The 27,975-nt window shown below is 38.9% G+C and overlaps 1 protein-coding gene and 1 pseudogene across 6 annotated transcripts in view; one reads left to right on the forward strand and one right to left on the reverse strand.

Annotated features, from left to right (window-relative positions):
* The window catches only part of Sorbs2 (sorbin and SH3 domain containing 2), a 300,238-nt gene that overhangs the window by 256,205 nt on the left and 16,058 nt on the right, over positions 1–27,975 (reverse strand). The window lies entirely within an intron of this gene.
* On the forward strand, positions 26,436–27,330 carry LOC118239688 (annotated as a pseudogene).

Below are 27,975 nucleotides of genomic sequence, written 5' to 3' on the forward strand. Positions count from 1 at the left end.
TATTATTTATTCAATCATATAAACACACATACAATTATAAGTATAAATGCATACATATTTTAAATGTGAGGAGTGTTCTTTAAATATAATGTTTATTTTATGGCAGTGTTTCTCATTTAAGATGTACTGAAAGTTGTATTATAATCATACAAAGTCCAGATATATTCTTATTCTCACAAATGCTATTAATACAAAAAAAACTGGAGTCTAGAACAAAAGAATATTCATTGTTTCAAAGAAAACATTTAATCATTTATCTTATGTATATGGGCATTTTGCCTGCATATATGTTTGTGTATCATATATGTGAGCCACTATGTGGATGCTAGGAATCAAACCCAAGTCCTCCAGAAATTCACATCTAGTACTCTTAACCAGTAAGCCATCTCTCCAGCCACAGAATACAGCATTCATGATAGTAACAATAAGTCTTTTCTGAAGTGTAAAAGACACACTGTTAAATTCATCAATACTTGGATTTGAATTAGGTCTTAACTATCCCATCTTTGTATAAATATAGTAATAGTGACATTATATAACTTTCAAAGTTAAATACTCTGCAAGACAAATAGACTAGTTAGGGTATTTCAACCAAAAATGAATGTTCTTTGCTGTCACAAGACCACCATCTCCTCTGAGCTCCACAGAGAGGTTAGGGTTTCAGGATTCTTTCTCACATTCAGTGAGAATCTCAGGAGGCAATCTAAACTATTATAAGAATATTTGAGCCGGGCATTGATGGTGTGTACCTTTAATCCCAGCACTAGGGAGGCAGAGGCAGGCAGATCTCTGTGAGTTCGAGGTCAGCCTGATCTAGAGTGAGTGTTACAGGATAACCTCTGAAGCAATACAGGGAAACCCTGTCTTGAAAAACAAAACAAAACAAAACAAAGAATCCTTGAACTAATGTAAAAATTTGTAGTAAATCACACTGTTCTTGCTAATCTACTTTAAGTAAGCAGAGCAAGGCATATTTCAAAGTCATTCTAGAAGAAATCTGGAGAAGTAATTGAAAGTAAACCTCTGAAGGTCAGTAAGATATGTGGAAGATGGAGTGAAGTGCTGGCCCCGTAACTGGTGACAGGTGTGTCATACAGCATGAGCATCAGGCTCAGGCAAACACCTTGCTGGTAGCAGGCACCATGGGAAGAAGGGAATGTTCACCTTGGCTTATATGAAGTGTTTATACAAAAAAAACCCCACAGTCTATATCAGCCATAGATGATGAAAATAATTACTGCTTATTTTTATGAGCAATAAGTTATTTTATACATCTCTACATTTAATATGCCTCTGCTTGCAAAAGTAGGATGTTTTATGATTTATTTATCAAAGTTTCTTTGCAGGAACACTTTTCAGACTATGGAAAGTTATGAGATCATTTGCTAAGATGTTTTGATTCAAACAAGCAAAGGCTGTTAAATCATTTTTAAAAGTATTATTTTGACATGAACTGAATATTCGTTGAAGTTCCTTATAAAACTGTCATTCATAAAGCAAGGCTTAAGAAAAATACTTAATGTTCTACAAAAAACTACCAAAAAATAAATAAATAGCATTCTTTGAAAATGAAAATTTAGTATGCATACACAATGGAAAATTATTTAGTTAAGAGAAAATGGGGTTAAAATTATTGCCAGGAAATGAATAGACAGAATCTGTAATATTAAGGGAGATTACAATTTGTTTAGGGAGGAAAACACTGCATGTTCTTTCTCATGTGCAGAACCCAGGGAATAACATAGGGAAATATGTAAATAAATATACATGTGGCTACAGATAACAGGAAGAAAAGCAAACAAGAAAGGCTAAACGTCAGGGGTTAGGAAGGACTGAATGAAGGTAATGGATATGAGTATGGATAGGGAAATAAAGCTAATCGTGTCTCTAGTTCTCCATTCTGTCACAGAGCTTTTGGTTTGGATGATGGATAAGTACATAAATATACTCCATACAGAAAGTATAAAATTTAATGTGAAGCACCACAGCTTCAATTCTCAATGGTTACTCATACTTCATAGAAGCTCAATGAGTAGTATAGACTTTAGGTCTGGTTAATTTGGGTATATGATTGTTTTTCTTCAGCAAGATAAGAGATACCATAAGAGAGGGAACCATTATAGATTTAAAGAGAAATCAGGCACTAGGGAAACATCCAAAGATCATACAAGGATGACACCAACAAACCATCTAAGCAACAGAGGAGAGGCTACCTTCAATGCCCTTCCCTGATAATGAGACTGATGACTAAGTTATATGCAATCCTAGGGCCTTCATTCAGCAGCTGATGGAAGTAGACGCAGACACCCACAGCTAATCACTGAACTGAACTGGAATCCAATTGCAGTGAGGGAGGAGTAATGAGCAAAGGGGTCAAGACCAGACTGGTGAAACCCACTGAAACAGCTGACCTGAACAAGGGGAGACTCAAGGGGAAACCAGCATAGGACTGATCCAGACCCCATGAACATGGGTGTCAGTGAGGAGGCCTTGGAAATCAGTACTAATCCCTAGCATAGGAATGCACTTGGGAGCGCATAGAGGGATACTTCCTCAGCCTAGACACATGGGGGAGGGCCTAGGCCCTATTCCAAAGGCTATGACAGACTCTGAAGACCCCCCTGTGGAAGCATCACCCTTTCTGGGGAGAACAAAGGGTATGTGATAGGTAGGGCATTAGTGGGAGGCAGGGGAGGAGGGGAGGGAGAGGGAACTGGGATTGACATGTAAAACAATCTTGTTTGTAATTTAAATTTAAAAATGGAAAAAAAGGTTTTTTTATTAATATGACAATTCTTAATAAAATTGTGTACACTTACTGGCTAGATGCATGGCTGTAATACATATGAATATGATAAAACTCATATATATAAATATCATACCTTTCTCAGTGTTTGTCCACCCATATGTATCCATTAGCTAATCTATCCTACTCCTCTGGTAGGGCAGTGTGTAGATATAGACAAAGACATAATATAATATAGATACAAACTGTGGTTTCTTTATCTCCTCTGACCTCCTCTTCATTCTCCCTCTACCACATGTATGTACACATCTACCTAAATTGAAAAATTATTCTACAAATATTTTCTATTTTCAGTTATATTCTCATTGCAAAGATGTTATAAACTTTCCTTAACTCTCTTTGTGGTTTCTTCTGTCTTACAAAGCTTGATCAATTAAATTTTGGTTTATCTCATGAATTTAAACATTATATTGGTAAGTTATGTAAAATATGGAATGAATTGGTTTTATATAGATGATTTTTTGTAGTATTTATTAGTCATTCTAGTAAGTAATTTTCTCTCAAATTGTCTTGAGATATTATAACTACATATTTTCTTATGTGCAATTTAAATAATTTCTTACTGCATTTTTCTTTTGTGAAAAAAATCTTAAAAATTCTATAGAATAAACCCAGTTTTAGATAAAAACCTTTGTACATTAAAAACATGTCACAGCAACATGAAATCAGGATGCACTTAAGGAGAAGAAAAATCTAGCCAAGAAGCAAGCCAAATGGAACAAAGAACAAAGCAAAAACCAAGAACAAAATAAATGGAGTGTGCACCGTGATGTTCTCAGCCATGCTGGGGACTGGGTACAAACAGATTAGATTTGTCAGCAGAGTGGGAAATAGTCTCACCTTTTGGTAACCCTATTCCTAGTACTCCTGAGATGGAAACAGAACAATTTTTATTACCTATGTGCCAAGTTCAAGGTTATTTCTCCCTGGGATCTCCATAACAAATCCTCTGTGGAATCTACTGTCTAAGTTGTTGGACCATAGTTTTAGGATTTGTGTGACAAGTCTGTGAGGTCCATTATGTTTGTGGCTCTTCAACAAAACACTAAGATTAGAATGATTGTCTGGTTCAGTCTTCTCACATAGTCGGGGCTATTTAGTAGATGAATTAAGGAGGAGAATGTTACACCACCCACAAGGATTTACTTCCTCTGAAACGATCGTGATATGTTCCATAAAGTCCCATCTATATTAGCTCTTAAGAAATCTGGGTACTGGCTTAGAGGCTCTTGGAGAAAGTTAGGATGACTGATAATGATCTTATCTTATTACTCAATAATATATCTTTATCACCCTATAATATATTCTTTTAAATCTGACTAATCAGATTTAATTCTTTCCTATAGTTTATTTACATGTTCAACTGATCGAGAAAATGGCCTGACCAACCGAGGACCTCTGCATGTGTGTGACAGTTGTATAGCTTGGTCTCTTTGTAGGGCTCCTAGCAGTGAGATCAAGACCTGTCCCTGGTGCTTAGCTGCCTTTTAGGAACCTATTTCCCATGCTGGATTACCTCACCCAGTCTTGGCAGGGAGAGGAGCTCAGTCCTGCCTCAACTTGATGTGCCATGCTTGGTTCAACCCCATGAAAGGTAGGCCTGCCCCTTTCTGAATGAAGATGGAGGGGTGGAAAGGGAGGAGGGTAGATAGGAGGTTGCAGGGGAGGGGGGTACTGGAAGGAGAGGAGGGAGGGGAAACTGCAGCCAGCATGTATAATAATAATAATAATAATAATAATAATAATAATATGAAGAAAAAGAAAACAGCCCATTCTGTCCTAAGTAGGGTCCTGATTTATTCCTGATAGTCTGGTTCATGCCTGAAACCCTAGGATACCATTTTAATTCCCAAAGAATCTATATTTGGATGATATTTTCTGGTCAATCCATTTGCATATTTTTTTAACCATTTTATACATGCCCAAAGCTATGGCTATGTGAACCTGCCTCTCTCCGTGTTGGCCATATACTCAATTCTCTTCTTGCCTCTGGTCTTGCTTAGCATCAACTTATAGTTTACTTTCCAGTACAAATATATATATTTTTTCCTGACTTGAACACCTTCAAATATGTATATTTAATGCATTGACTGACACTTTCTCATTTGTTTTCCCACCTTTTTAAACATTTATTAGAAAAAAATCTCTAATGAGATTTTGTGCTTCTTGGTCTGAATGTTAGCAAACTTGACATCTTTTTCTTCAGTTGTTTACTATTCTTACTTAATTGGTTCAATTGAAGGGTCATTTACATCTTTTTTTCCACAAACTTAATTTTTTAAATTTTTTCTACACCTCAGAAGTCTATAGGATGCTAACTCTTAGCTTAACATCTTAAACTATGTGACTGTGTTAAGCATATTCCAAAGATACCTCAAAATCAAAGTCAGAGAGCCTGTGGCCTGGAGAGGTGACTCAGGAGCTAAGACATGTGTTGCTCTCACAGAGGACACAAATTTGACTTCAAGCACCTACAGGACAGCTCACAATTGTCTATAACTCCAGTTCTAGGAGACTTGATGCTCTCTTCTGACCAGGTTCAGGCACCAGACACATATATGGTACTCAGACATACATGCAAGTAAAACACTCATACTTATAAAATAAGTAATTTTTTATTAAAAGATAGAAAGTCTGGATTTTCTATTGCTCACCATGGTGGATGACTGGTATGCTTTCTCTATGGTTTAAGATATCACTAATAGAGTATCGTATTTTTATTACTAAGATCATTTCCCTTTCTTATATATTGCTGCTCTCAGAATACCTATATGGTAGATAATTTACCCTAAATAAACAAATAAGGAAAACAAAATATACCAGTTTTGACCCAACAAGAAAATGATAATAAAATTAAATGTGAACATCTTTTAGTAATTTTCCTCTGATCTCTTTTTGAGGAAAAAGAAACAGATTAATAAGAAAGTACAATTTGACATTAGTGATATACATTTATCCTCTTGCTTTTGCAGAAAAATCTGTGCTTTTTTTATGAAGAACTAACTTCTGTTTATTTCAAACTTAAGCATATCATGTTGGCAAATGGGCAGTTATTTCTTTCGTGGGCATAGCAATATTTTACATTTCTTTTGGTTCAACTGGTAGCAAGGAAAGGACTGATTTATGTAGGACAAAACCTCCAGGCTATGTGAAAATAAAATGTTGAAATGTAGTCCGTGCTCAGATGTCTTAATAGTCAAGGGCCATGTAAAGTCCCAGTAAGTGTTCTGTAACACAGTTCAGTTGATTTATTATTATGATCCCTAGAGATGAACCCCCTTCATCTCTAAGCATTCCTTTCAACCACTATAGAAGAAAATTGGAAAGTGTACAAAGCAAGATGCTGTCTTTAGCTGGAAAAACATGATACCTTCAGCATATTAGGAACTTCACTTTTCCAAAACCTGCAATTCACTGTGCTCATAATAAACAAAAATAGACATATATATATATATATATATATATATATATATATATTATATAGTCCTGGAGACTATTGAGAAAACGAATTTGATTTGTATTCTGAGCATTTGACAGGATGAACAATTTAAAATGTTACACAACAAATAAAAGCATTAGGCACACACTAACCTGGGCTGAATGCTACTTAATGAGCTGTTGGGACTGTTGACATTAATGCCTATGATTGCTCCACTTTTGTTTGATGGACATAGTGAGCCCTTCTGGATGATGACATTTTGTAATTCAAACAATGACCCATGGAAAATAAAGTTTTCACTTGCTAAAGCACTGTAGGATTGAATTAAGAAACATCTTGCTATGTGGAAATGGATGCTGTTTGAACAGCATCACAAAAACTAAGATGAACTTTAAAGATGTACGAGGATGTTTTACTTGTGCCATCTAATTGGAAAAACAGAAGCAAACAAATAAAATAATGTTCCTGGGACCCATTCTACAGTTATGTCCCGTTACATAAGCAAGTGTTATATAAAACAAAGCCATTATTATCGCATCAAATTATGGAACAAATAAAGTCAGGTTTCCCAAGATGGCATCAAATAAAGTATTGTAAACAAGGCTCTGCATGGGGCTGAACTAGACCTTCTGGATGTGGGTGATGGTTATGTGACTTGATTGATTGGGGGGCACGGCTGGCAGTAACACCAGGTCATGAACTGGCTTTTTGGAGCTCACTCCCTATGGTGGGATACCTTGCTCAGCCTTGATATGGGGGAGGGGCTTGGTCCTGCCTCAACTTGGTATGCCCGACTTATGTTGACTCCCCAAGGAAAGCCTTAACCATCTGAGGAGTGGATGGGGGGATAGGAAGGGTAGGAGGTAGAGGAGCAGGAAAAGGAGAGGGAAGGGGAACTAGGGTTGGTATGCAAAATGAAAAATATTTTTTAAATAAATAAATAAATAACCAAATATTTTTGTTCCTTGATTTACACTCACCTAAGAGACACATGGTAAGTGTATCAAAGTCTATGCTAAAATTTTACCCAAGGATTCACCAAATGATACTTTAGACTTTTTAAAATTCATCGTTTTATGTTTATGGGTGTTTTGCCTACATGTATGTCTGTGTACAACATGAATGTCTAGTGCCAGCAGAGGCTTTCAGCTCCCTGGAACTGGAGTTACAGATGGTTGTGAGCCATCATGTGAGTGCTGGGAACCAAACCAAGGGGCTCTGGAAGAGCAGCCAGTGCTCTAAACCATGGAGTCTTCTTTCCAGCTCCAAATAAGTATTTCTTTTAAGTCAAGTTGAAACCAGTGTGGTTCACTAAAACTTCACCATGAGCTTGGACTCTGTTCTTCTGTGTTTTCAATCATTATGTTAAAAATATTAAGAAGTCATTTACTACTAATAATTTTTCCCATGTTGTTTCTCCTTTTGAGGTTCTGATTAAATGGGAGTTTAAAGAACATGGCAAGTAGATGGTCATTTTCAACAAGCCAGCAGTCAGAAAAAATGTTGTAATTTATTAATAGACAAACTGTGGTAGGTTGTTATTCTGGGGTTTAGAGTATACAGGTGAGTTTCCAAAGACTCACTTATTGCAATGGTTTACTCTGAATTTCTTCCCACTAACACTTTATTTTGAGCTTTGGAGGTCCAACTAAAACCATGCTCATATAGGAAACAACTTTACATTTGTAATACACTGTTGTGAGAAAATGGTTAACTCTAAATAACACCAAATTTCATTGCAACAATCCCTCATAAATCTATACACATTTCATAACATTTATAGCACAGAGACATTAAATATGTAAACTGTTGACATGCAAATGTTGGTGATTACAAAAAAAAAAAAAAACTCTACAGAGCAAAGTAAGTGCATACTATAGATTCTCTAGCCTAAGCTTCTGTGGCTATATCAATGGGTTCCTTTTATTGCTGACATAACAGGTCAATGTTGCAGCATCCAGCCACTAGAGCAAGTAAATATGAAAACTGCCTATAAAAACAACTCACTGAAGGATCCATTTTACAGTAGGAAAATTATACACATATATCATTCTCTACTTCCAATGTCTGAACTGGAAACTACTGTTTGTGCCATTGTACTCATCATTGCTTCAGTACACCTCAGTTGAACAGTTTGTTAAAGGGTCATTTGACCACCCCGGCATAATTTGCATGATTTTTACTTCCTCCATTCTTAAAAGTACACTTTTATAACTAAGTCTACAGAATTACCACTGTGCAATGCTAACTTTGAGAAATCACCTAGGCATGTTGTTTTGTAACAAGTTGTGGGTGCACAAGCTAGCGTAGTGTGAGCCAGTTGGTTTAGAAACTGGTAGCCTCTGAATGTTCAACTATCTGAGATTTGGTCCTGAAAGCCACTATTATGCTATTACCATGGACGTACAGTTACTGTAAATACTGCGGAAACCTAGGCCTGAAAGAATCTATTAAGTTAACATTATGCATTCTTGGGGTTTTGAGGTTTCTGAAACACATTCATCATTCAGTCCCAACTGACGTTTATGAATACCACAGAGCTCAACTATCAGGCATCTTTGTTTCATTTTTCCTGCCCCTCCCTTCCCCTCTTCCTGTCTCACCATCTTTATCTAACCTCTGTAATTGATCCTGACAGGTTGATTATCATTTGAAAAACAGTGCTAAAATGTTTACATACAATCACTTTGTAATTAATAGGAAATGGCTTTCAAGGGGCTGTTTGACAATGTCTACTGGTGGGGGAAAGCCTACAAAGGGTCTAATGGTATCATTCCAATATCCTTCGGTGGTGGTATGTGGCAAATGGATGGTAGAAGAAGACAGGCTGTGTAATATAGATTATGGCTCCAAAGACTGATTGGCAGAATATTTAAGGAAAACAAAATGCTGTCATATAAAAGGACAGGATGCCCTGTGGACCAAGGTCATAGATACCACCTTTTATTCGATCATCATGCATGGCAGATGAAACACTACATGTTTTCTATTTACCTTGTTTCAATCTCGGATTGTACATGAATTTTGCCTTGAAATGCAAACATATTCTCTCTTGTGCCTTTGAAAAAATAAGATTTTCTCTTTCTCGACCCCTCCCCCCAAGCCTTATTGAAGGTTTCAACAACCTTCTTCTGTAATGAAGTGAGTGGTGACTTTAACAGAGAGACCTGAATGGAGCCTTGTTTTGAAGGTGTATTTGCTCTGTATTACCACAGCCTCACCCGTGGCTGTGGTAAGTATTCAGGTGGTAAGACCTGAATTCACAGGTAAGCTTCCTGTGGTTGAAGGGACCAGCTCCCCATTTCGGCAGCCATAACAGCTAAACATGTATTTGTCTGACCTTGTCTTAGTCACTAAGGTCAGATGCCTGCCCCTTTCGGCAGCCATGACAGTAACACATGCTTTTCTGACCTTGCCTTGGTCACTAGAGGTTAGGTGCCTGCCTCGTGGCAAGGAACCAATCAGAAGTTAACTGGTGGCACTATGCTTTACTGCTCTGGGTGTGCTTTACGGACAAGTGCACAGCAATGACTCGCAGAGCATAGCAACTACCCTGGGAGGGCCTATGGGCCATAACAACCTGTTGGCCAATCAACACAGGGCAAGCCCTCCAAACCTGGAGGAACACCAATCCTGAACCTGTGCCTACCCCTAGACACTCCCCTCACGCTGCCCTACAAGATCTCTATGCAGCCCCTTCGAGCTATCTTTGCTAGCCATCCATCATGCAGTTAGCTCATTAAACAACAATAAAGCCTCATCCTGTTTGCATCAAGCTTTTGAATCTGCCTGGTGATTGGGGTGACTGAAGTCCTGGACTGAGACCCTGGAGGCCTTCGGTCTAACATAGTAAGACACCCAGGAAGCATTCTCATACAGTGTGAATGTTGGGGATGTTTTGCCTTTGATAAGAAGCCTAGTGATGACCAGCTTCAAAGATCACACTGTAACAGCATAGGATAAGTCATTGTCATGGGGAAAAAGCCAATTGTGAAATTAGGCATGTCAGACAGGAAATAAGCAGATTTAGCTATAGTCACATACTGATGTTTGATATTTGTTTTTGTGGTTGTTTTTCTACATTTCTCCCATTTCCCTTCCTACTTCTATCTCTTTTGCCTTTTTTTCTTTCTTCTACAATTATTTATTAAGTATTTTCTATGTGCTGATGGGAAAAAGAATGTAACAAATCTCTTGTGCATTAGTTTGAATGGAAGACTGACATTAATCAAATAGCTACTTTATGGATGTGTCTTTGCAAAGAAAGATAAATGCTAAGAGTTAAAGGAACACAGCCCCTTAAAGGGGCTTAAACAAACAAAGGAACTCAACTTTGATGGATGTGCTGAAGGTTTGACATCATACAATCAGGAAAGCATGGGTGGGGAGGACCATGTGTTCTGGAATCCAAAGAATGCAAATTAACTACAGGGAAGGAATCTGAAGGAGGAAATGGCATACACTAGGCCCATGGTCAATGGTTTATGTGAACATGTATAACAAAAAAGCAGAAAACTAAAGGGCAGGTGGTTTAAGAAAGTTGGGATAAGTAGGGGTGTATTGGGCCAAGAAGTTACTGGAGACATTTAAAATAGTGTGGCAGGATTGTCTTTTCATTTTTAAAGAACCATTAAGAGTAAAGTATGAATCATAGACCAGAAGAAAAAAAGAGTAGATGCAAGGAGTCTAAATGAGGAGGTCATTTCAGAGTCTAGACTGAAGACGGTGGACTTTTGTGCAAAAAGAACTGGAAATAAATTAGAAGAAGGGGACATTGTGACATTCTTGGTCCACTTCCAGCTAGAGAATCTATAGCAGTGGAGCCCCTCCAGGCATTACTGGAAATTACTTAGAGGAGAATGGTTTCCTGTTACTGTGACCATGCAAGTTTCACTGCTCATCTTGGCCAACTTCCCCTTTGAGTTAAATCCATGCAGTCACTTGTTCAGGGTAGCACTGTTAACAATTGTCGTTGAATTGATCAAGTTAGCCATGTGATGCAACAGCTCTTCTTGTGGGGCTTTTCTTAAAGTGATTTGCTGGGGCGGGGGGGGGGGGGGGGCTCGGTATGACAATGAGGAATTTGATGTCTAAGATCTGATACTCAGTACTTTTCATTGTCAACAGTGGTTCTCACAGGTGGTAGCTGTACTTCCTGGGGGAGAGTTTCCACATCTGGAGACATTTTTGATTATCATAACTTGGGAGGTGAGAGCTACTGTGATGAACATGGAAGCCCCTCCCAGCAGCAAAGAAATGATCCAGTTCCAAGTGCTCAACATGCCAAGGTTGGGAAACATTGACTTTTCAAAACAGGCTAAGATTTCCATTTCTCATGACATGGCAGACAAAATCCTTATCATAGTCATGGAAATAAAATAAATGACATTTTAAAAGAAAGAAGTTGACATATGCCAACAACATAGGTTATTTGTAATATCCAACCAGCATTTACCAAGTGTAAAATCAAATAGACGTACTTGGTACAAAGAAGACAATGCCTGGTATGGTTTTTATTAATTTGTAATATTTCTTTCACTGCAAACAGTTTTGAAAAGCATTTCTTTGGAAACTATATTTGGAAACTATCTCTCAAACAAGGCAAGTTATTTGATTCTATTAGCAGATGATGAGGTTCATTTTCTTTGTACATTTAAAGCTGGAGAAAGAAATACTTTTTGCATGGTAAAGTGAATTTATGGTCTTAGTATTTAGCAATTTTGGTTTCCATTCTGATTTTAGGTAATTTTGTTTTGCCTCCATACTGGATACTTTCTGCTTGTATCACCAGATTCCCCTTTGCCTTTGTACACTGTTCATAGTCCCTATATCTGTTTCAACATACACTTCTACTTTCTGGCCTCAAGGGCCACTAGACAATAAAAGTGAGAAAGGAAAATAAGGTGTGTGTGTGGGGGGGGGCATGATTTTCTCTGAGTAGTCACACTAGTCTGGTAGCATCCCTCATAATTCATTTTTATAATTCATTTTGGCCCTTTTCACAACTTTTTTTTATCATTCACCTCAGATTAGAAACAAACCCCATCATATTACAGTGTCCTTTGCATTTTAATTTATAATATGGCTATGTCATTGAAGATAGTCTTGTTCCCATCTCTCACTAATATATTCAACTTTAATTCTTTTCTTCTAGTAGCCTAATGACTACAATTTATATTTTTATGGCTTACATATTCCTAAGGATTGACAAAGATTGCATATTTGATCACAAATTACCTTGTAGTTGGTATGCAAATGATACATATATTTATGCCAATTACGATGATTCAACAGATGTGAACTTGGTACCTAAGAGTCCTCATAAAATCAGAACATAAGATTGAGAAAATTGTAACTGCCTAGATAATAGATAATTCTTGATGTCAGTGAAGCATTTTCATAGCTATATTACAACAAGGGATACTGGAAGACTCTTGAAGAACTCAATGCAGCCAAAACCCCCTTTTTATGAGCCAGTAGTTAACCCATCTCCCAAAATGTTAATTCATTATTAATAATTCAATCTCCCACTTAATCAGAAATTAAAAGATTTTGCTTAGATATTTTATTCTATGTTCTATACAGAAATCTGTCCTAAACCATCCTATTTCCATAGTTACAGGATACAGTGCCATCAACCCACAGCATCTGAGGGGTACCTCTTTCAAGACCCTCCTAGAAAATGGAATGGAATTTGCATATGCCCTGCACACATGATCTCATGAATTTCAGACCCTCTCTAGATCATTTATAACACCAAACACAACGTAAATGCTTTGTAAAGGCTTGTTAGGCTGTTTTGTTTAGGGAACAGTGACGGGAAAAATTCAATACATGTTCAGCACAGATTTCGCTATTTTTCTTGAAAATTTTTAATTCATGGATACAGACAGTCTCTGGGGACACACAGCTGCTGCTATGTAGAATTCATAGTTAAGTATCTCTGTGCCATGACTTTTCATCAAGACAAACAGCCTCAAACATCGAGGCTGCTCGTTACATCTGCAAGTATGAGTAAACCCCTTAAGATCTCTGTACCTTAACTTCAGAATCTGAGGATGTGATTGGAGGCATTTAGTGACAATTGAAGGACACAATAAATTGTCTCTGCTTCTCTCTTCTTCCCTTCCCTGCAAGAGCAGTCAAAATGAGAAAAGTAAAAGGTATCATAAAAGACATCAGTTAATATGAAGCTATGTCACAAGGACTTGGGCTGACATAACTACAACAGCTGATACAGTGGGTGTGAACCAGTGTGTACTGGAGATCTTTATTTCCATGGTATCTTACTCCTTTGTTTCAATCTTTACATAATACGAATGTCTGGGAGATTTGCCCAAGGCAATGCTTACTGGATACTTCATGAGAAATGCATGCTGAAGGATGTATGTGAGGCATTGACCTTGCTTTCTCTACATCTTCCTTTGCTTTCACTGTTCCAATGACACTAAATGATTTACGTTATACAATAACACATACAAAAAAAAAACAAAAACAAAAACAAACCCAACTGCTGCTATTATGGATTATCATGCAAGAATGTGATTTGGCCCCAGCATATCCATTTTCATCAATCTTACTCAATATTAATGGCAATGTATAAGGAAAAAAATACATAAACTACTGTCATTCTTCATGATTGCTACAAAACGGGACTTTTAAATTCACTCTTTTTTTCTAGCTCTTGAATGGCAGGATAAAAATCAGAGCCCCAACCAGTTCCCACATCTCTGATGTGAGCTTGCATTCTGTGTGCTGGCTGACCTAATGGAAGCCTGAGGCAGATCAGTTTACGGCAGCACAAGGCGGTTCTGTGCTGGGACTTGTGTACCTGCGTTTGTAGCGAGTCCAGTCATATACTACACGCCTACTTTGCCTGTAACTGGAGACAGCTGATGCACAATGGTGCTGAAAGAAGTGCACGTTTTCAGCCAGGGGACTTGTAACAGATCCCTTCTGCATCTAGAGCTGCCACACAAAGTGTCCCCATCCCATCCTGCTTAGAAGTGCCTGAGTGATGGGAAGTACTAAAACTAGAGTAGAATGGAGGGTGTGTATTAGAGCAGGCATGACCACTCAACAGTGCCCAAATGGGCTGTAATTTAAATCTTCAGTATTTTTTTTTTTTTAGTTCTGAAAGAAAACTGGCAACTTGAAAGTAGTTTCTAAGAAAATATTTGTGAGGTTTTACTAGATTCCCTTAAGGAGTTAGGACGTTCCAGATTTAACACATAAATATTGACACTAAATAAAACGAATTCTACTTCTCTGATGAAAAGGTGAGGGAGATGTTGCTATTCTTTTCCTGATAAAACAACAAAAACCACTTCCCATGAGTTCATAGAACATGGTGGCCATGTATACAGGATATCAGGTGCTGACCAGGGAGACCCCTTCATGAGATTCCCTGTCATGAAGGTCTGAATGTTAAGTATAAAAGGAAGCTATGGGCTTATCCTTTGACAAAAGCCCCTCTGTGTAAAGGCAGAAGGATTGGAGACAAATGTCACCTTTCTTGGCAATTGCCAGCCTAATTTCTTCAATGAGCAAGCAGAAGGTCACAACAGATAAAGGAGGGAAGCCATAGCCCCTGACACAGCTGTACTTTGTATTGTGTGTGCTTTTCAATTTTTCATGGCTCTTGTTCTCATGGACACTAGACGGCTCTGTTTATCTCTCCCTTGGCAGCCGTAACCCCCCCCACCCCCACTCGGCTATTCCCAAATCGAGGATAATAGCAAAAGCAAGAAGCTTAGCTGAGAACATCTGCTAGGACCTAGACTCATGGCAGGTCTTAAAAATATACAACACCACTTCCAAGCAAACACGATGGAGTGGTAAGTTAACTATTCCCTGATGGGAGCCTGCTTGCAGAAGCAAAGAAAGTGACTCAAAACTTGTGAGACAGTTGCATCAGAAACATGGATCTCATTTTGGGAGTGAGTGCGCCATGATAAGGGTGGGAGAAATTGTGAGTTGAGGTTTTGAGGTATTTCAGTTGCCATTTAAGAAATTGAAGCAAATCCATGGGAAGACATGGGTTTGCAAAGATCTGCAGTTCATAGGTCATTGTCTTCTCTTTGCCAGAATGCAGACCTGTCAGCCAGACACCAAGCTAGCTGCTATTTTGAATGAATGCTTTATGTAAGATAATTTTCAAGCATTCCAAAATTCCAAAGTAAGGATTCTGGTTCTTAAAAAAATACATGCAATGAAATAAGAGTCTGGCAAAACAAAGGGCAGAGACAGAAACCTCACTTCTTCTTGTCCCGGTAGGCAGTCTGATGATGCTCTTAAGAGGATATACACAGGATGCCAGTGATGAGCATAGGCATGCTAAAAAAGCGGTTACATTTAAATTCATATGAAAGATGAAACCACAGCAGAAGTAATTCACCATGATATAGGCTCACAGTTTTGCTTTCATCTGTGACATGCTAACAGGCATATTCTTTACTTTTCTGGTAAGCTCTGCCATTTGCTGAGGGCACATCCGAATTTTATCTCCCAGAAGTCATTGTTCTGTTTTGAGAATGAACACTTGTTCTAAAGTTAGTCATCTTTAAATGCATGAATGTTATCTTGGTTTTCAGATGAACATACTCATCATTTTACAGCAAGACTACAAAAAGTATTGAATAGGATATGAATTAGTACCCAGAAATCACCATATGCATCCTCAAACACATATACTTGCTAATGTGTATTTAAAACTATATTTTGCTGATATTTTATAATTAGTAAATATCAATATTATTTTACATTTTTAATAATTCATTGAGTAACCAATGTGCAAGATTCAGGACTATCTGTATAGATAAGGGGTAGATAGCCAGGAAAGAAAGCAGCCATGACTCCAATATCACAAGGTTATAATCTAAGAGGCAGGATAGATATTATATTCAATTGATGATACTGTGTTTGAGATAAGTCTCACTATGCAGCTCTAGCTGGCCTGGAACTCACTATGTAGATCAAACTGGCCTCAACCTCATAGATGTCCACCTCTTCCTGTCAACCAAGTGCTGGGATTAAAGACATGCACCACCATTTCCAACTTGTCAAGTGATGTTTTAAACAAATCACAAATACAGTTTAGAGCTTGATTGCAAGGGACAGGCAATGTACATATTTGGGATTGTCAATAAATATTAATAGCTTTTATGCACAGGAATTGACACTCTGCACTACATTTTCTCACTGACAAAATAACTGCACAAACTAATTTTAGGGTAGAAAGATTCATTGTGGCTCACAGTTTCAGGGGACTCAGTCCATGGTTGCTTAGCTCATCTCACTGGGCTGTGATGAGGTAGAACATCGAAGTTATGTGAGCATTTGGTAGTGGAACTTGTTCTCCTTGGTGGCAGCCAGGAAAAAAGGGCTGTGGTGAAGCAGAAGCAAGAGGAGGAGGAGGAGGAGGAGGAGGAGGAGGAGGAGCACTCCTCTCAAAGCATCTCTCCAGTGATTAATTTCCTCTAACCAACCCCACTTTCTAGTGTCCATTTCCTTCTAATAATATACCATTCATTTAAGAATCTATCAGTGGATTATTCCATTCATTACATCAGTGTCCCCATGATCCACTTATTTCCCCAAGGTCCTACTTCTGAACATAGCACTGAGTCTTCAACAATCGACCCTTTGGTGGTGGTGGTGGTGGTGGTGTTTTGTGGGGGAGGTGCTTCTAAGCCTAACTCTAAACAAGCTCAGAGGTGAACATTTGTGGGCTAAGTTGGTCAAGTTTTTCTGGCATGATTTATCAACCACAGAGGACTCTCTCTAACCAACCACACCCAGAGATGGTTAGTTTAAATCTACAGTACTTTAAGGATTCTGTCTCATCCTTTAATTCATCTTTGTTTTCGACTTCTAAAGCCTTCTACAACTGAGTGTAAGGCCAAGTGCACTCATATTTTATCAATATATTCTACCACAGGTCAACCCTGATTGAAGATCTCATAGAAACTTTTTAAAATATTTACACATAGTCACGCACACATACAAATAAATGGTTAATATACCTTAAAATTTTTAAATATTATAAATGGATGATAGACTACAGATTTTGCTTTATCTTTCAAATCTCACATCAGCCACTGTGAAATGGAGACATAAGAGAACTAATCTGGTGGGTAGTCTGGTTGTTAGGAATCAGGCAATATATGCAAAGTACTTATTGCATATATTTGGCACAAGGGTACCAAATAAATGCTTCCTACTGGTATTGCCATTGCTTTTCTATAAGAACCTACACCTTATACTAACATCTTATGAGATGTAATTTTGTACTTGATTTAGGGGGTATTTTAAATATCTTCTACGAAGCCCCCAAGGAAAAGTCCACGTTGTAGTTTATATCACATTAGTGTCTGAAAGCTAGCACCCTTCCAATGCTACTTTTCATTGGACTATTTCAAGACTTGAATTCTCTCAAAGTGTTTGTCCTTGTTCCCATATCACCTGATTCTGAGAGTGCAATTCATGAAACATGATCTGTTCCCTGAATGGCACTGTTGAGTTAAAAAACAAACTTTTTGAAAAAAATCTTGGTTTCTAAATTATTTCTAAAGAGAGGCTCACATCTCTGAAAGAAAAAGAAACACTGAGACATGTAAGGATTTTTCTAATTAATTAATTATTCACTTATAAATATAACATATTTTTAAAATCCCAAATGCTGTGAAATGCTCATATGACTCTGTGAAAGCTCCTTGTCTTTTGATAGGAAGGATAATTTCATGATTTTTGAAGTTAGAAACATACTGGTTAAGTGAAAAATAGCACAGAAATGCTTTACAATGATAAAACATGTCTTCACTTTATACAATATAATAATGTCAACAATTCTGTACATACCTGTATATATTATGGTAACATTAAAGAATGTGTAAAGAAGAGTTTTCATTTCTATTCAATATGGGAATGGGAGAGGGGAATACAGACTGAAGGAGAAGAGATAGAAAAGAATAAAACAATCTCTTAAGTGTTTGCTGAGCAAATAATCCACACTCAGTACTATGTAAAGAGATAAGAAGTTTCATCCTGAAGAATTTATAGTCTATTATGATGAATGAACATTTACTGCTGAAAATTATTCCCAAAATTATTGAAGACAATTAGGTCAAATTTAATCAGAGGACAACTAAAACTGTGGCTTTATCATCCTTGGGTCTCCAATACATATACAATAGAGGTTTGTAGAAAAGCATCAGGGTTGGGGATCAGTGGATAGAAAATGAAAGAGGAAACACCAAGGTTAAACAATTTTTTGCCAAACTATTTAAAACCAAAACAAAAGCCAAATGACCTTGCAGAAGGCAGGCCAGAGTGATAAGATATGAAGGGCGGGAGTCAGGAACTTGGTCAGATAAAAGGATGATTAGATACCAGGAGTGGAAGATTTTTACTCTATTGACTGTCAGAATTTTTGACTAAATGTGCCAGGGCATAACTCAAGGTCTGAGACTCAGGTGATGCCTGGATAAAGTCAGGTTAGAGACAGTCTTTGTCAATACAAAGAGAAAGGAGAGAATGATAGATGAAGAGTCTACATTTATAACAAATAAGATAAAGTAAAAATGGTGGGAAACATTGTGAAATTCACTTGCCCCTTCCCGCAGTGTACCTTAGTTTGGAAATGTCGTTAACAAACCAGCACCTTTGTAAACCAATTGTTGGGAGAAAAGGACCTCAAGGTTCTAATGAAAGAAAATTGCTGAAAACCTAAGCTTAGAGGAGCAAGTGGAATAAGAGGGACATTAAGGGACAGCAGGTGATAAAAAGAATACTGAGAACCTGGAGAAAACTTAGATACATTAGCAGATACAGAAAGGGATGTAAATTTTAATGACCCTCACATGGTTTTCAGTGTCATTCTGCCAGGTCTCAGCAGGCAGGACTGGCTGATTCTACCATCTTTATTATCTGGATGAGTTAGATAGTGCTGTGTACCTTGGCCAGTGACTACTGTCACCATTTAAAAAATAAAAATAAGAATCCAGATGCATTAAAATATTGTTATCTAAAAATAGATCTATTCCAAATCAATAGCTCCTGCTGAACCAAGCCAACTGTGTGGGCTTTCTTCTCCAGACAACGCCAAGTCCTTATTGCAAAATGTGAAGAGAAGGGAGTCAGAAGCACCTGAATGTGACGTCACTTCTGGCAAGTCTCGGAGGCCAGCCTCCATCAACAGCTACAAGTAAGGCCCAGCCCAAATTAAATGAGGCCAAACCCTTGCCCGCTCTTTCTGTCCTACCATGATCTGTTCTCTGAAAGAGACATACGGTACCCCAAAAACTAATAAAAGTGTTCTCTAGATTTCTATCACCCACTAGAAATATAGTTGCATTTTCACTTCATCAGTTAACCTAGGATGTCTTCAGTTCTCAATAACCAACTGTTTAACAGTCATGTGGGGGGAAAAACTAAATAGAATTCATCGAAGCCTTCTGGTTCAAAATCCATCTAAAAATGTCTTCCTCTGCTAAAAGATAGTTTTGTATAGTTACAGCATGGAGGAAGTGTGTAGCTCTCAGACAGTCAAGACTATGAAGGGGATTTGCAGCTTTCAGAGACAAAGTTGATTTATCATCACTGCGCCTGTTAATGATTGGTTTCCTGGAGGAAGACCAGAATGGCTTACACCAGCGGTGACTTCAAAGGCAGAGAAGAGTGCAGGGTAATTATATTTTCGTGTGTTGGTGAAAACATCGCTTACCCTGTGATCTTATGTCTGCTTCAACATTACAGGATTTGAATAGTATTATTGCAGAATTATTATTTTTTTTGCTGTCTAGTTTTTTTTAATTTTATTTTTTTATTATGTATACAACATTCTGCTTCCATGTATGTCTGTGCACACCAGAAGAGGGCACCAGATTTCATTACAGATGGTTGTGAGCTACCATGTGGTTGCTGGGAATTGAACTCAGGACCTTGGGAAGAACAGCCTTCTCTCCAGCCCCTGCTGTCTAGTTTTATGTCATTTTTTCCAACTTCTTTTATTTGAATTAGAAACAGGATTGTTTTACATGACAATCCCAGTTCCCTTCTCCCACCTGTCCTCCCCTTCTGCCTCCCCCAACTAAAACCCTACCTATCACATATCCTTTCTGCTCCCCCTGGATAGTGAGGGCTTCCATAGGGTGTCATCAGTGTGTATTGTATCCTTTGGGATAGGGCCTAGGCCCACCCCCGTGTGTCTTGGCTCAGAGAGTAACCCTCTATGTGGAATGGGCTCTCAAAATCCAAACCCATGCTAGGGATAAGTACTGAACTACTACAGGAGGTCCCGTAGATTTCTGAGATTTCCTCACAGAAACCCATGTTCCTGGGGTCTGGATCAGTCCCATGCTGGTATTCCAGCTATCAGTCTGGGGAGCAAGAGTTCCCCAGATGTTCAGGTCAGCTGTTTCTGTGGGTTTCACCAGCCTGGTCTGGACCCCTGTGCTCTTCACTCGTCCTCCTCTGCATCTGGGTTCCAGTTCAGTTCGATGATTAGTTATGGGTGTCTGCTTCTACTTCCACCAGCTGCTGGATGAAGGCTATAGGATGACATATAAGTCAGTCATCAATCTCATAATCAGGGGAGGGCATTTAAGGTAGCCTTTCCTCCGTTGCTGAGATAGTCAGCTGGTGTCATCTTTATAGATCTCCAGACATTTCCCTAGAGCCTGATTTCTCTGTAAACCAGAAATGTCTCCCTCTATTATGATATCTCCATTCTTGTTATCATCTATTCTTCCTCTGACTCAAACTTTCTGCTCCCTCATGTCCTCTGCCTCCCCCTTCTTCTCCCCTTCTCATTCTCCTAGTTCCCTCCCCCCTCTTCCCATGCTCCCAATTTGCTCAGCAGATCTTGACACTCTCCCCTTCTCCAGGGGACAATGTATGTTTTTCTTAGGGTCCTCCTTGTTTATTAGCTTCTTTGGCAGTGTGGATTGTAGGCTGGTAATCCTTACTCTATGTCTAAAATCCGCATATGAGTGAGTACATACCATGTTTGTCTTTTTGTGACAGGGTTACCTCGTTCAGAATGGTTTCTTCTAGTTCCATCCATTTTCCTTCAAATTTCAAGATTCCATTGTGTGAGGCCTTATTTGTGATTTGAGTTTTAATAATGTTTCTTTTACAAATGTTGGTGCCTTTGTATTTGGGGCATAGATGTTTAGAATTGAGTCTTCTTCCTGATGCATGTTTCCTGTGATGAATATGAAATGACCTTCTTCATCTCTTTTGATTGATTTTAGTTTGAAATCCATCTTGTTAGATACTAGGATAGCTACCCCAGCTCGTTTCTTGGGTCCATTTGATTGGAGTATCTTATCCCAACCCTTTACTCTGAGGTAATGTCTGTCTTTGAATTCAAGGTGTGTTTCTTGTATGCAGCAGAAGGATGGATTCTGTCTTCATATCCAATCTGTTAGCCTGTGTATTTTTATAGGCGAGTTTAAGCCATTAATATTAAGGGAAATTAAGGTCCATTGAGTGTTTATTCTTGTTTGATTTTGATTTGTTGTTGGTACTGGTATTGTATGTGGATTTACCCTGCCTTTTATTTTTGTTTTTGTAGAGTGGGATTATCTATTGCCTATGTTTATGTGAGTGTAGTTAGTTTTCTTAGGTTGGAGTTTTCCTTCCAGTACTTTCTGTAAGGCTGGATTAGTGATTACATATTGTTTAAATCTGGTTTTGCCTTATAATATCTTGTTTTCTCCATTTATAGTAATTGAAAGCTTTGCTGGGTATAGTAGTCTGGGCTGGCATCCGTGTTCTCTCAGAGTTGGTGGAATATCTATCCAGGTCCTTCTGGCTTTCAGAGTTTCCATGGAGAAGTCTGGTGTAATTCTGATAGGTTTGCCTTTATATGTTACTTGGCCTTTTTCCCTTGCTGCTCTTAATATTTTTTCTTTATTCTGTACATTTGGTGTTTTAATTATTATATGACAAGGGGACTTCCTTTTGTGGTCCACTCTATTTGGCATTCTGTAGTCTTCTTGTACTTTCATTGGCATGTCTTTCTTTAGGTTGGGAAAGTTTTCTTCTATGATTTTGTTGAATATGTTTTCTGCACCTTTGAGTTGGGTTTCTTCACTTCTTCTATACCTATTATCCTTTGGTTTGGTCTTTTCATGGTGTCCCATATTTCCTGGATATTTTGTGTTATGGATTTGTTAGACTCAGATTTTCTTTGCTTGATGAGTTTAATTCCTCTAGTTTGTCTTCAGCGCCTGAGATTCTGTCTTCTATCTCTTGTATTCTGTTGGTTATGCTTGCATCTATGGTTCCTGATTGTTTGCTCAGCTTTTGCACTTCCAGCATTCCCTCAGTTTGTGTTTTCTTTATTGTCTCTAATTCAGTTTTCAGGTCCAGAATTGTTTCCTTCAGCTGTTTAATTGTATTTTCTTGGCTTTTTTGGCTTTCCTTGATTTCTTGCATCTTTTGGTTTGTCTTTTCTTCCATTTCTCTGAAGGATTTTCTGATTTCCTCTTTTAGGTTCTCTATCATCTGCATGAAGTTGTTTTTAAGGTTTCTCTCTTCTGCTTCTTCTGTGTTGGGATGTTCATGTCTTGCTGGTGTAGAGTCCCTAGACTCTGGTGGTGTCATATTAGTTTTTCTGTTGTTGGATGTGTTCTTATATTGTCCTCTTCCCATCTCTTCTTCCAGTGGGTACAGTTGGTGTCACTTCCTTTCCTGGTGTGTGTGGGTCCGGTGTTCTCTTCAGGTGTGTGCAATTGACTTTGATACTCTGATGGGTCTCAATTTGGGTGCAGGCAGGTCTGAGATGCTGGCTCTCTAGGTGGGTGAGAGCAGCACTGGCACAGAGATTTCAGCAGACTCTGGGTTGCTTGGTCCTCAGGGGTCAAGTAGTCCTGATGCAGACCCTTGGGCAGGAGTTCCCAGAGTGAGCAGGCAGAAGTTGGGACCAAGGCAGGGGCTGAAGCAGCCCACCTCTGCACTCTCTGCACTTTGTGGGGGTCGGAATAGCCCAGTGATCTCAGCAGAGTCAGGATCCCAGGGTCCTCAGGGACTGATTCTGTCTGCCTGCAGATCCCGGGGCCTTATAGCAGAATTATTAACTGTTGTGTTTACCATAGCCTTTGAAGGAGGATAGTGTTTAAATGATCTTAGTGCATCTATTAGTGTGTGTGTGTGTGTGTGTGTGTGTGTGTGTGTGTGCGCGCGCGCGCACATGTGTTTCCTTAATAACACAAACTGAATGACTGATACAATGGAAATTATCTCATACATGGAGTCTAGAAGGTTAGGGGCAAGGCTATGGCAGGGTGGTTTCCTTCTGTGGCTATGGGGGCAGATCTGTGCCATGTCTTTCCCTGCTTCCTTCCTTCCTTCCTTCCTTCCTTCCTTCCTTCTTTCTTTCTTTCTTTCTTTCTTTTTTGAGACAGGGTTTCTCTGTATTGCTTTGGAGGTTGTCCTGGAACTCTCTCTGTAAACCAGACTGGCCTTGAACTCACAGAGATCCACCTGCCTCTGCCTCCTGAGTTCTGGGATTAAAGGCCTGTGCCACCAACCCCCCGGCCCTTTCCCTGCTTTCTAATGGTTTTCTGAACATGCTTGGAATTCTTTAACATGGAACTATGTCACCCCATTCTTGTCTTCATCTTCCCAAGGTGTTCTCGACATATTTGCCTGTGTCAAAATCCCCTTTGTTTATAAGGCCTTCATTTACAATGGCCTGAGTCTGCCCTACTACACCAAGACCTCATCTCAATTAATTAACTTAATAGCCTGTTACCAAAAAAGATCACATCTTGATATACTAAAGGTTAGGATTTCAAAACACGCATTTGAGATTAGTGGATACAATTTAACCAATGCAGTAGTACTTTGGTTAAAATAGGTCATATGAGTTTGGGATCCCTACTGAAAAGATAATAAAGGTTAGCTGCATGAGTTGACCTTAAACTGGCTTTTAGCTCTCACTGTTTCTGGCCTTATGGATTACATGATTGCCAGAGAGTCTGGTTTTTTTCTAAATCAAAAGTCTTTTCTTCAAAGCATATTTTGTTGCTACAGAAAAAAAAAATATAGTGATTATGCATCCTCAACCCTTTCTTGGTGGGTTCATTTTAGTCTGTCTCTCCAGTTGGTGACTGAGATGATTCCTCTTTTAGCATTGTGTCTGTTTTTCCTCATGGCCACTCTGGTTCTAGGAACTCACAACTATTTGCTTGAGAATTGACAGGAAAATCAGTCTTGAATACTAGCCCCCATGGTAAACCTTCCTAAGCCCTTATGGACAAAAACATGTGTAGGCACTTTCCCAGTCACCCAAGGACTTCTATATTCTATTGGTAGCGCCAACCAGATACTCTTCTAGAGAGGTCCAACATGCCTTAACTTAGAAAATTTACTGTCTTTCTGAAAGCCAATGTGAGATTTCACATAGAAAAAAAATATTGGAGAGAGCAAGCAAAATAGTTATGAACAGCTGATTCAGACCATACACTTAAAATGTGGTCACCTTTCTCTGAATACTGTCTCTGAATACTGTCCTCTCCAAATGTGCTCTAGACTCCTCCAAGTGCAAGGACATTGATCATGACTCTTCCAGTTTGTTACAGAATTAAGCAACTTTTGCATTTCTTGTACTTTGCAGTGCCTTTTATGTATCAAATAGTTTCTGTCTCTCCATATCAAATCTAATAATTATAGATATCAAAATAGACTAACAACCAAAACTAATGAGGAATGTATCAGTTGCCCAGTGGATGGTTGAATAAAACCTAACCCAAATTAAATAATGGAGAAGCATTTGTGTCATAAAGCCACAAGGATTTAATCCAAAGCAGCTATTATTTCCACATGCTTCTGTTCCACTCTTAAGTGCCAGAGTTTCTGTGGCAAATACAGAATTTTCAACATATTATTCCCTGTCTTTAAGATGGAACTAAAACATAATACATGGAAGATAATGTCTTAAAATGGAGCTTTCTTGAATTTTGTACCAGTTTATGCTACCCTCCTATGTTTCTTGAAATCTGAGTTTTAACATGCTCAAATGATATCAAATACATAAATTGTGCCCATTGTGTACCAGCATTATTCCAACTGTGGTGATGATGTCAGGGCGTCAGATCACCAGAACAAGCCCCAACAGGAAAGGACACCATTTCATTATTATGTAGCCACTGTGAGTACTCAAGCTAACTACTTAGACATATGAACTTAACTGTGGGAATTTACAAGTTCATTCCACACCTTCACTATCATCATTGAGAAAGAGTCCAGCTAAAGTCCAGTGAGGTAAGCTGTTTTTGAGATGTGGGACATGGTCAAAATATATTTTACTCTCCGGAGATGCAAAAGGTCAAACAAAGATATAACTGGAGATCAAAGCAAATCACCATTGGGGAACATAAACAGTAAACATGGATAGCTACTGTTTGGAGGTGTTCCCTGTTAGAGGATGGCTATGAAGTAGCCATCCAAAGGTTTAGGTGTTGAAGGCTAGGGCTACCGCTGATAGATCTAATCATTGAGGCAGAATCGAGACATGGAGATGTAATCTAATCAATGGGTTAACCTATTGAAGTTCTTTGGGTAAATTTATTTAATTTTATTTTACATTCCAACCACTGTTCTCCCTCCTACCCGGCCTCCTGCTTCCCTTGCCTCGCCCCAGCCCACCCCCATTCACTCCTCCCAATGGGTAAGGGCTCCCATGGGGAGTCAACTATTGACAGGTTCTTAATTTGGGTAGGAGGTAGAAAATTTCAGAGGTAGGGTCATGTTAGAAGAAGTTGGCAAACAGGGACCATGCCTTTTAGCCTCTCTACATCTCAGCATCAAGTCTCACATGGTGAGGACAGTCTCCTCAGCACATATGCTTTTACTGCTGTGACAGCCTACCAGGTCCACCCAGTAGTCTATGACCTCAAACTTTAGTGATCAACTTCAGGATTAGAGAATTTCACATCTCCTGAGGACAAGAATTAAGAGAATAATTCAATTGTTAAAATGTATGTCTAGGTCTGTCCTGAGTCAAAATATGTAAGAGATGAATTGAGGACTATCCATTGATAAAACTCTGCTATTGGCTCCTGACTTAATAGTTCACCTGGAACTATTTCACTTAATAGTTCACCTGGAGCCCAATTAAACCATGGAACATAAGCCATCACTTCACTTCAATAAGAAGCAAAGAGAGACTTCCCTTGTGCCATGGCCCCAAAACCCTCAAAACAGCCATCTGTGCTCCTGCCCCAGTCCAAGAAACCCAAATTGGTTCTGCTGCAAAGCTGGAGGACAAGTAGGCCTCTTGGCCTGCTGAAGAGAGAAAAAGAAGCAATTGAACACATTGACAAAGTACAAAATGAAATAGACAAACTTAATGAACAAGCCAGTGAGGAAATTTTGGAAGTAGAACAAAAATATAGCAAACTTCACCAGCCAGAAGAGGTCAGAATTGATTGCCAAAATCCCAAATTTTGGGGTAACAACATTTGTCAACCATCCACAAGTGTCTGCACTGCTTGAGGAAGAAGACAAAGAGGCTCTGCATTACTTAACCAGAGCCGAAGAGACAGAATTTGAAGACATTAAATCAGGTTACAGAATAGATTTTTATTTTGATGAAAATCCTTACTTTAAAAATAAAGTTCTCTCCAAAGAATTTCATCTGAATGAGAGTGGCAACCCATCATTGAAGTCCGCTGAAATCAGATGGGAATCTGGAAAGGATTTGACAAAATTCTCGAGTCAAACACAGAGTAAGGCCAGCAGGAAGAGGCAGCATGAAGAGCCAGAGGGCTTCTTTACCTGGTTTACTGACCATTCTGATACAGGCGCAGATGAGTTGAGAGAGGTCATCGAAGACAGTATTTGGCCAAACCCCTTGCAGTACTATTTGGTTCCTGATATGGATGATGAAGAAAGAGAGGAAGAAGAAGAGGATGATGCTGAAGAGGAGGAGGAGGAGGAGGAGGAGGAGGAGGAGGAAGGCTTGGAAGATATTGATGAAGAAGTAGATGAAGGTGAAGGTGAAGAAGATGAAGACGATGACAAAGGGGAGGAAGGGGAGGAGGATGAAGCAAGGATGACTAGCACAGAAGAGTGATGGATCCCAACCCTCTTTTTATTTTATTTTTATTTTTTCCAGCCCCTGGGAGCAAATTGGAGTCATTTTCCTCCCCTCCCCAATTGCTCTTGTTCTCAGTCACTGTTTTTGAGGTTTCTTCTCAACACCATGGTTCTCAACTTATTTCGGAGGAAATACCTTGAACAAAATACAATGAGAAAAGAAACTCTATTTGTCTGTTCTAAATTCATTTTTATCCTTGTCTCAAACTAAGGATTCAACACTGCCAGTGTGCTCTATGGGGAAAAAAGTAAAGCCCTGTGGCTCCCTGGGCTCAGCTGGAGGCTAGACCCCTGTGTAGTAATGCTTAGAATTCTAGCTTTTTTCCTTTCTCTGTATATTGGGCTCAGAGATTACACTGTGTCTCTATGTGAATACAGACAGCATTTTAATCAAGGAGAAGAAGAAGAAAAAAAAGAAGAAGAAGAAGAAGAGGAGGAGGAGGAGGAGGAGGAGGAGGAGGAGGAGGAGAAAGGAACGAGATGGGGAAATAGGGAGAGAAGAAGTCATGTATGTGACATACTGTGAAAGAGAAAGGGCAGGTCCCTCAGCACTGGCCTCCAGGCTTGGTTGTGTTGGTCTGGGGTTGGCTCCTACAAGTATCCCTTTCTGTCAAGGCAACTG

This window comes from Cricetulus griseus (genome assembly GCF_003668045.3).
Source record: "Cricetulus griseus strain 17A/GY chromosome 1 unlocalized genomic scaffold, alternate assembly CriGri-PICRH-1.0 chr1_1, whole genome shotgun sequence".
Taxonomy (NCBI): domain Eukaryota; kingdom Metazoa; phylum Chordata; class Mammalia; order Rodentia; family Cricetidae; genus Cricetulus; species Cricetulus griseus.